This window comes from Calliphora vicina, chromosome 2, assembly GCF_958450345.1.
Source record: "Calliphora vicina chromosome 2, idCalVici1.1, whole genome shotgun sequence".
NCBI lineage: Eukaryota > Metazoa > Arthropoda > Insecta > Diptera > Calliphoridae > Calliphora > Calliphora vicina.
Window position 1 is genome coordinate 123,884,744 of NC_088781.1, and position 10,564 is coordinate 123,895,307.

The following is a 10,564-nucleotide window of genomic DNA, read 5'->3' on the forward strand; positions in this document are numbered from 1 at the left end:
GGGAAAACTGGGTTTGTACGTACATTTAAATGCACATTTTTTTAAATTTTCATTGTTTATTACATGTTATGAAGCTTTTGAACCTTAAAGCGTCAGCTGATAAAAGAAGTTTTTCGTGGTTTAATTGTATTCAGTAGTTTCCGCTTAATTCTCCCCCACTTTATTGATATGCCCGCTTATTTGATCAAGAAAAAACGCTAACATTAAATTCAATAAACTTTTCGTTTAATTGAGTTCGTTTGTTTGCGTTACCCTCTTAATTGACTTATGTATTAAGAATTTATTTTTGAAAACAATACAAAACAATTCGCATAATTATCAAACAACAAAGTCGATTGCAAAACAGATAAGTTGACTTGTAATCCAGTTATTGAGCAAAGCAGGTGAAAATTGGTAAATTTTTTTGTCACAAAAGAGATATAGAAAAAGTGATAAAAATCCACCTTGAGCAAAAAAAAAAAATGCATGGACATTAAATTATTACGGCAGCCAACTTGACAAAACTAATGATGCAGAAGTTCTTATTTTTGGGGCTACTTTCACGTGCAATTGTCAGAATAGGGTCCCAAAGCAATGAACTGAAAAATGTTGTACTATGTTATACATATAGATCTCATTTTTATGTGAAGTTAATTTAATTTTTTCCTTTTACCTTTTATTTACCTTTTCTTATTGTTTATTTTAAGAAGTTATTGTTATAAACATTATTTCTAATGAATAAATTAAAACAATAAAATTGGGGCAATGTAAAATAATGCATTTTATTTGTATATTAATATATGAACCTTTAATTGATTCATTGGACTAATTAAACGGGTGTGTTTTAATAGATTTTCTGAATCAATTAACAGAATATCGGGTAATTGATTTTTCGGATAATTGCAGCAAAAACTGAAACATTTTTGAAAATCAATTAATCGAAAACTACTGTTTTAGGAATTTACGTTCCGAAATAAAAATTAAACTTTCCAAAAAAAAAAAAAATCCAGCGCTATCTGGGTTAATTCGAAAGCGTGTTAATACAAATTTGGCTCTCTTAAGTGGACATTGCACCCCCCAGCCCTATCCAAACTTTGACAATTTTGAAAGAAAATTTTAGATTTGAGTAAAAAACTCTAAAAAAGCAAAGCACCGATCCTCGAAAACACTCCAGATTTATATAGCGCTATATATTGTTTAAATACATTCAATTCGGTTTTACTTTTACACTCTAAATAACGTCAATGTGGGCAATTTTATAAAAAAATCAGTTTTTGGAGCACTTCCCCTTATATATCTATATGGTTCACTTCCAAAAATTACTTTAACTATCATAAAACTCTGAAAAATGTTGGTATGAAAATCAAATTCAGCAGAAATAAATCTCATATAGAAATAAATCAACTGACCTAATTTAAAATCACAAGGGCGTCACCAACAATCTTTATTGTTAAGATCCTATTGTAAGTTATTACAGAGTAATTATATAAAATGAACTTAAGTCACATAAAAAATTAACTTTCAATTATATATGTATGTACATAAACAATAATACTTTTAAACATATTTTCTATATTGTAAAATTAATATATTTGTATAACGTCTCTAATTAGTTTACTATTACAATTAAAGCTTACTCCTCATCTTAACATAAAAATATTTAAATTTAAAATTAAATTTAAATTTAACGTCCTTTCACTAATGGAGTCCACAAGCTTAGGAAAACTTTTACCATTAAACTTATAACGAAATTCTAACTTATGTTCGAAAAAGTTCTTGCTCGCACATGCGTATTATTAGTTTTATAGAATTTGTAGAATTACTCATGAATTTATGTATGTTTCTGTACAATGTAAATATTGGTTGTTGATTTGACTAAACGAAAAAAGCATATTAAAGCTTTTTAGCTTTTATAGGGAAATACGTTGTATTCAATTAAGCTATAAAAGCTTTTAAATTGTATATGCAATTATAGTAAAATAAAAACGTTGCAATGTTTGTTGAAATCATACATCCATATTTCTGGCTGTTGGCGGAAAGAGGGTGTGTATTAGACCGTCTCAGTTTTTATACTTTTTTCGAAATTCCTTCATGAACATCGATTTTCTTAATCTACTCTAAAAACCAAGAATTTTGATGTATAACACTTAAATATGGATGAACGGGAAGTGGTCTCTCAAATCGTTTTTTCGTTTTTTTAGGCAAAATGCATTTTTTCCAAAAAATTTAAAAATCTTCATTTAGTAATTTGCTTCTAACTCAAGCAATTCTTAACAGATTTGAACCTAACTACATTCATTAGAAAGCTAATTAAATTTCCTAAATGTTTCTTAAAGCAAATTGCCATTTTGTTCGATGGTTTTTTATTCATAGCATTACAAATTCAGATTTTCAAATAAGAACTTATCATTTTTTTTAATATTTGCTTACCTTTTCTTATATAAAAATTGAACAAGATAAAATTTTTATATTCTGTAAATGCAGTATGGTAGGAAATTTTAAAATGAAGATTTTGATGTAAATAACAGTAGCATTTGGTGAAGAAAAACTGCAGTTTTAGTTAAAATGATGAAATTACTAATGTTGTTCATTTGTTAATTTGCATCAATTTCATAAATACATTAATATAAAGTAAGAAGAGATTGATGTTGGTTTTTTATTTTTTCAAATTTGTTAAAATTGTACTTTGGTTGCAGTTTGAATGAATTTTGGGAAAATGCTAAAAAGACTTGAATCAAATCATTTTGCATTCTGTTTTCCATTACTACACAGTGGGTCAGAATCAACATTTTTTGGAAATAAATCTGGCATTTCTAAACGGCTGGTCCGATCGGGATAAAATTTGACATGAGGGTAGCCAAGGAGTATTCTAGTTTAATGTTTTAAAATGCGCCCTACAAATGCTCCAGGGACGGCGCTATGGGCTCAAAGTAGTGTAGTAGTCGACTTGTAAAATTTTTAAATACGTTCCATTTCCTGTTTCCCATCTGATTTTTGGAAAGCGCTTGGCTAGGTCTTGAAAAACGTGTTTACGTGTGCTATTTATCTCTTATAATTTCCGAAGTATAGGCATTTCAAAATTGAAATTTTAAAATTTTGCCATACCTTGGTCCGCTTTTTTAAAAATATAGGTCGTACTTTTGGACCGAATGGACTCGATTTTTTTTTGTTAGTTAGACAACTAAATCGCCAATTATATACAAAAGATGCTAGAGCAATATCAATTGTGGATCCAAAAATAAACGATTTTCAATTTAAAAATTCAAAAAATAGTAGATTTTTGCTGTTTTTTGGGCGAAAAGGTGTTAAAAAAAAATTTCTTTTAGAACATATAACAATTGTTTGTGTTTCTGTAAAGTATGTTTACGGAGAACAATTTTATATAAAAAACATGTCCTATTTTTCGACTATGCTGTCCCTACGCCCTTCGGAATTTGACCTATTTTTTATCAAAATTTCAAATTTGGACCTCATGTTCTATAATTCCAAAGCTGTGGTCAAAACACGGAAAGCAGCCCTGGAAACCTCGATGTGTTCCCTATTTAACCATAAAGTATTTTCCCAGCCCCGATGGAAATGTGGGGGGCCCTATTGGCAAAATTGTAAAAAATACCATTTATGGGATTTTCGCTCCAATTTTTAGGTATTGTGGGATTCCCTTTTACCGTTCTTCAAAAATATTACACTTTTAAAGTGGATGCCATTTCGTCTAACAAAAGTACAATTTTATCAAATTTGAAAAAATAAAAAACCAACATCTTCTTACTTTATTATGAAATTTAAGCAAATTTACAAATAAACAACTTTAGTCATTTCATCATTTCAACTAAAACTGCAGTTTTTCTTAACAGAATTCTACTGTTATTTACATCAAAATCTTCATTTTAAAATTTCCTACCATACTGCATTCCCAGAATATAAAAATTGTTCCTCGTTCAATTTTTATAAAAGAAAATGTAAGCAAAAATTAAAAAAAAATGATAAGTTTGTATTTGAAAATCTGAATCTGTAATGCTATGAATAAAAAACCATCGAACAAAATGGCAATGTTACTTTAAGAAACATTTAGGAAATTTAATTAGCTTTCTAATGCATGTAATTAGGTTCAAATCCGTTATAAACTGCTTAAATTAGAGGCAAATTACTAAAGCAGGATTTTTTAATTTTTTGGAAAAAATGCATTTTGCTTAAAAAAACGAAAAAGCTATTTGAGAGACCACTTCCCGTTCATCCATATTTAAGTGTTATACACCAAAATTCTTGGTTTTTAGAGTAGATTAAGAAAATCGATGTTCATGAAGGAATTTCGAAAAAAAATTAAAAGTGAGACGGTCTAGTGTGTATCCACTAAAAATAACCACTCGTATTCATGTTCCCATACAAATTAATGTGGATCCTTAGTAATTTTGTATTAAGCACCGTTACTAACGGTGATTTATGCAAATTACTTATACTAAGGCTCTTAAAATACTGTGGCTTTTAGGTAATACAAGTTTTTTCATATGTGATCCTGTATTTTCTTCTCCGTCGTGATAAACTCTGCAAAAATTACTTGATTATCATGCCAATTACATAGAAAAAACGCATGACTATGGATGATATCAAAGTTTGTGATACCACTCTTGACATTGGAATTGCTTGATACAGAATTAAATATTTCTAGGGCAGCGAAACGCCCCTGTTCCACATTGTCCAATTTGTGATGAAACACTCACCAAACCTTAGCACGAAGTGTCTGATAATGATACTAAAATCTAAGCTTCCAACGAATCATATCAGTTGTAAAGGGTCTTTCGTTAAGCACTTCCTATCATTAAATTCAAATAAAAAAGGTGTGTGAGATTTCATGGTCATTTTTTATTTGTTTGAAAGGCATATTGATGCCATTATGTATAAAATATATCCTGGTGCCAATGTCAGCTGCGACTTCACTAGGTGGCGTGCATCCGAAATGTCCAAATTTCCATGATTCTGGCACATAAATCATTATGAAATTGATTGATGGCATTATGTTGGCTTTGAGGGCTGCTATGGTTTATGGTTTATTCGCGTAGACATGCGAAAAACCTACGAGAAAAAGTCTAGTGGGGTCAAATGATGACCATGCCCTCAAATCCATCGTGGAGAATGTAAAATGTGGCATGAGCAAATTTAAACATAGCGGCCAAAAGTATGCAACTTTTGACACAGGCGGAATTTTTAATGCGTTTTTTACCCTTATCTTGATATATTAATTTGTATATTAGGTTGTGGCGGAATGTAGTTATGACATTTAGAAAATTGGTAGTAATTTTCTTAAGAATTATTAACCATAATTTAAGTAAGAATTTTTTTTTGCAAATTTTATTTTCCAATAAAATTAAATAAATAATAATAATAGTAGTAAAGAGTTATAATAATAACAATCTGATATTAAAGTTATTTGTTTGGTTTTGAATTTTGTGTAGCTACCAACATTTTTAAGAGAGTGATTTTCGGAAGCTGGCCTTATATGGGAGCTATGACTAATTATGGACCGATCGCCATTAAATTCCGTATACATCGAACTTATTCCGAAAGAAATTTTGTGTAGATACTAGAGTATTCAATTAATGGGGTTTCTGGTTTAATCGGTTAATCGAGCAAATAATTAATCGAGGTTTAGATTTATTCGGTTAATTTAAAATTATTCGATTAACCGAATAACAAAAACAGCAAATAAGGTATTTGAGATAATTTTTGTAAACATATCGCTACAACAACGTCATAACTCAAAATCCGTGTTTTTGAACTGGGTAATACAAAATATGCGCCGTTCTATAATCTTAGTCATATAACATTCAAAGACGTTTTTCTCGAAACGACTTTTTTGAATTATGACGTTGTTGCAGCAAATGAGCGATATGTGAGTTTTTAGGGTTTTCGTGAGATCTTCTGAAATAATCTTTTATAAAAAGAATATAATTTAAACGATTTTTTTCTTTAGATTTAATAAAACTTTTCTTGGAAAAAAACTCTCTCGCTGATTGTATATGCTGAAGAAATCAAAAGCATGATAAAGAATATTCCGTTTTGGATTGTTTTAGATTTTGATTAATTTAATAGTTTCGTTTAGTTATGATGAAAGACTCATTTCAAAAAAAAGTTTCAAAGACATGTAAATTAAATATGTCAGTTTATCATGTTTATTGGATGTTCAAAAAATATCTAATGTTAATTTGAAATTTGTATTTAAAGTGAAAGGAAAAAATAATTACAAATTTTTAAAGTGCAAAAAAAAGAAATTTCGGTTAATCGACAAAAATTAATCGGTTTAATTGTTATTTGAAAATCGGCAATTTTAAATTATTCGAACAGTTAACCGTCCAAAATTAATCCGTTAACCGATATACGGTTAATCGATTGAATACCCTAGTAGATACCTGTATTAATTAAAAATGTATGACGTATAAAGTCCAATTTCTGGAGGAGATTTGTATGGGGGCTAGGTGAAATAATGGACCGATTTCAGTCAGTTTCAATATGCTTCGTCCTTGGGCCGACTTTAACCCTTAAATCGTGAAGTTCGAAGGTAAAATTTTGCAATATTTGGAATTTCTAAATGAATGATAGAGAAATATCATATATTTTTGTGCCGATTTGAAAGTTGCGAAGAATATACCTTAAGGTCTTTGATTTACAATAGTAGTGCAAACATGGAAATTAACACCTAAGAGTACTAGGGGGCAAAATGGCTCTAAATTTGATTGTGTTTTTTGTGATTTTAAAAGTTGAGGGTCATTTGGACACAAAGTGCTCATTAAAATCAACACAAAAATATATAATATTTCTCTATCATTCATTTAGAAATTCCAAATATTAAAAAATTTGACTTTTGACCTTAACGCTTTAAGGGTTAAAGTTGTCCGGTCTTAGTAAAACTTTCAGAGTATATTTATAGGTTTCACCTAAAATCAAAGTTGGCAACCGATACCGATTAAATACCGTTTAAAATTGAGTACCGGTATTGATACCGATACCGAAATAATTATTTCGGTAAAATGCCGGTATTCAAATAACTTTTCCCCTAATACCGGTATCGTACCGGTACGATACCGGTATCATACCGTTATGATAACGGTATCAATTGGAAATCAATACCGGTATCATACCAGTTTCAATACTATTATCAACATTTTTAAAATTACATACACAGTAGAAAATAGTATTTGAACCATGACGCCAAGGATGGTTAAATTATTATGTATGATACATCCGAGACTCATTTGATACTCTCAAAATATATTCAGTATTTTATATAACAGTATTAATAATGCTTACTCAATTTGTATATTTAAATTTAGTGTTCTTAGTTTTTAAATTCCAAGTATATTTTGGTAATTCCGAAATATGCATCTATGCGATATCCGATAATAGTATTAAAGAGTAAAAAAATAATTAAAACTTTTAAAAAATCCAATATGGATTTTCAAAAAAATAGAAACAGATTTGAAGGTTCAAAAGCCATTGAATGTATAAGGAAGACTTGAACATTGAAAGAAAACCTGGATGAGGAAGAAAAATAGTCTTAACAGATATTGGTAAAACAAAACAATTCGAACAACTCCTTCGAAGAGCACCGAACACTTCTATCAGAAAATATTCTAAAAAAACGTCTATCAGTAAAGTTAAATGCTCTGATTCTTTTGAGCGCAGAGCCAAAATAAATGCTGGGTTGAAGTTTTATAAGGTTCAGAAAGTTCCAGATCGCAATGCGGTAAAGAAGTTAGAAGCAAAAGAACGAGCGAAAAAATTGAGCTGAAATTTTATTAAAAAATACACCTGCACAGAAAAAATTATATTTCAATTCAAACATTTATCCCATATTGAACTGGTTTCAATTATTTCATAATTAAATCATGTATTCATTTGCTCAAAAACAAAATTTCTTGATACTTTCTATGGAATTTTGTACAATTTTCGTTATTGGTTGAATTTCAAATACAAAAATTATTGAATAGATAATTTTCGTAATTGAAACACAAAAAATAACAAAAATGTGTTTTCAATTACGAAAATTATCTATTCAATAATTTTTGTATTTGAAATTCAACCAATAACGAAAATTGTATAGTCAATTGTCAAAATAATCAAATTCAAAACTCAAAATTCAATAGAAAATATCAAGAAATTTAGTTTTTGAGCAAATGAATACTTGATTTAATTATTGAATAATTGAAACCAGTTCAATATGTGACAAATATTTGAATTGAAACGGTTTAAGAAATAGTTTTTTCTGTGTGGTGATGAAACTTATATTTTTCACAACTCCCGGGTCATGATTTTTATGTGGCTGATGAACAAGGCAATGTTCAAGAACAATACTGGACAAAAAAAACACACAAGATTCCACAAGAAGTTTCTTGGACCATATCGTCAAAAAGGTAACGGAAGCAAATATAAAATCTTAATGGGAGGATTTCCGGAAAAGTGGATAAATTTATAAATACTGTGTAATATGCCAATATTTTAATATGTAATGAATTTGTACAATAGTCGAATAAATTTACGTATTTTTGAGAATTTTTTAATTATTCTTTAAAATTAAAATTGCATTTTTCCCCTTGTAAATGCATCCCAAAACTCTGAAGTTTTGCGGCGTGTCTTAACCCTAACCAATTAGGATGAGACTTGCAAAAATCCAACTTTCGTTTATTAAGGGCCACCCTAATATCTACCACTCACTTTTAGAACAAATTAAATTTTAATTTCAAAATGGGTCAAATTTGATCCGAAGAATCTATGAAGGTTAAAGCTTCTTTAGTATGTTTCTTCACTAAAATAAGGAACGATCACTCACAATCAACTTAGAGCTTGAAGAAAATTAAGATTTATTTAAAAAAGTCCCATTTTCTAACCGATTTTCAAAAAGTCAGTTTGAAAGGTAAATCTAATGTCTTTATAATAAAAGACATAATTGTAAAATATATTCCAAAACAACATGATTATGATTTATTGATGTTGTAACTTTAGGAATAACGTTATTTGATTAGATTTGATGACAAAAAAGGTAATAAACAAATTGGGATGTATTTTTACCACATTTAGGTAGTAGGAGAGTTAGTAGGAGATATACCCTCAATTCATGGATTGAAACAAATGTCTTACTTAACCTAACATCCTTCAAAAAATAATTAATAAGTTTTGTTAACTCACACATCATCCAACTTTAATAAACCACCTGAATGTCTAAATTAAAACAATCTACATCAAGTGTCCTTTATATGTCATAAGCTCCCTTTTACAACCATAAATAACGTTATAAATGTTAAATGTGCTGCTTGAGAAATGCATTAGATTTACATTATTATGAACACTGAAGTGCAGTTACAGTTTTCTATTGTGTTTGTTTATATAATTTCTTTTTTTTACATTTTGTTGTGTTATTTTAATCTTAAAGTAAAAAGTTGGAAAACAAATCAACAAATTGAATGAAATTAAAATTCAAGAGCAATACAAACCAATAAAACAAAGCATAATAAAAAAATTATATGAACAAAAAACAAACAAACTAAACAATAAAAAACATTTGTAAACAATGGCAAATGTAAAAGTTAAAGCAAAACAGGAAAAAGGAAATAACGAAGCGAAATGAAAAAATAAACAAGCAAATAAAAATTGTAAAAATGGATGATGAAGAAAACAAAAAAAAAAAAAAAAGAGTTGAGCGAATGAAGTAAATATGCCACATCAAATGAGGAGGACAGAAATGTGGCCACTTAATTATCACTCATGCATTAACGCATACAAACGCACAGGCACACACGCACTCACACATAGCAAACTCACTTGCCACTTGTGTTGCAAGAGGCCTGCAATTATATGCACAGCAACAACAACAACCAAAAGTATAAAGAAAACAAATGCACGCACACTTACGAAAAATCATTTCTGCTACAGTCCCAGCTAAAGGAAAAAAACCCATTTTACCATTATATGGCACAAGATGTCGGAGAAGGAGTGAATGAAACCAAGAGCAAGAGAATTTGGGGAGAAGTTGATAAAAGCATAAAATAAAGTCAAAAGGCAAGAAAAAAAAATGATGAAAAATTAAATGTTGCAACAAACTTTTTGCAAAAACACAAACAAAAACGAAAAAGGCTGTAGAAAAAATGTTCATGTGGAAACAACCAACTGAAAATTCAACAAAAAAAAAACTACAAAAAGACCTCATGTGGTTATGCAGCACAAACACATACCCGTACTCTGGCATACACTGTTTCTGTTGGCAAACATACACGTTAATGTTTACTTTACATATGTGGTTAGACTGAAAAGTAATTTTGAAGCAATTTCTATTGAAAAAATTAATTTTTTAATAGTTTTTCTTCTGAATTCAATAATATTTGGTATTTTGGTTGTCAAGCGAATAATAATTATTCGAATAACAGAGTTAAATATAAATTTTTTATTCGAATGAATAATATTTTTCAATTTATTATAAAAGATTATTCGATTAATAATTGTCAATTAATCGAGTACTCGAATAAAATTATTTTCAAGTTAAGTTTTTTTTTTGTTACTTTATGAGTCGACTAAACTGACCAATTATTCAATATTGAAGATT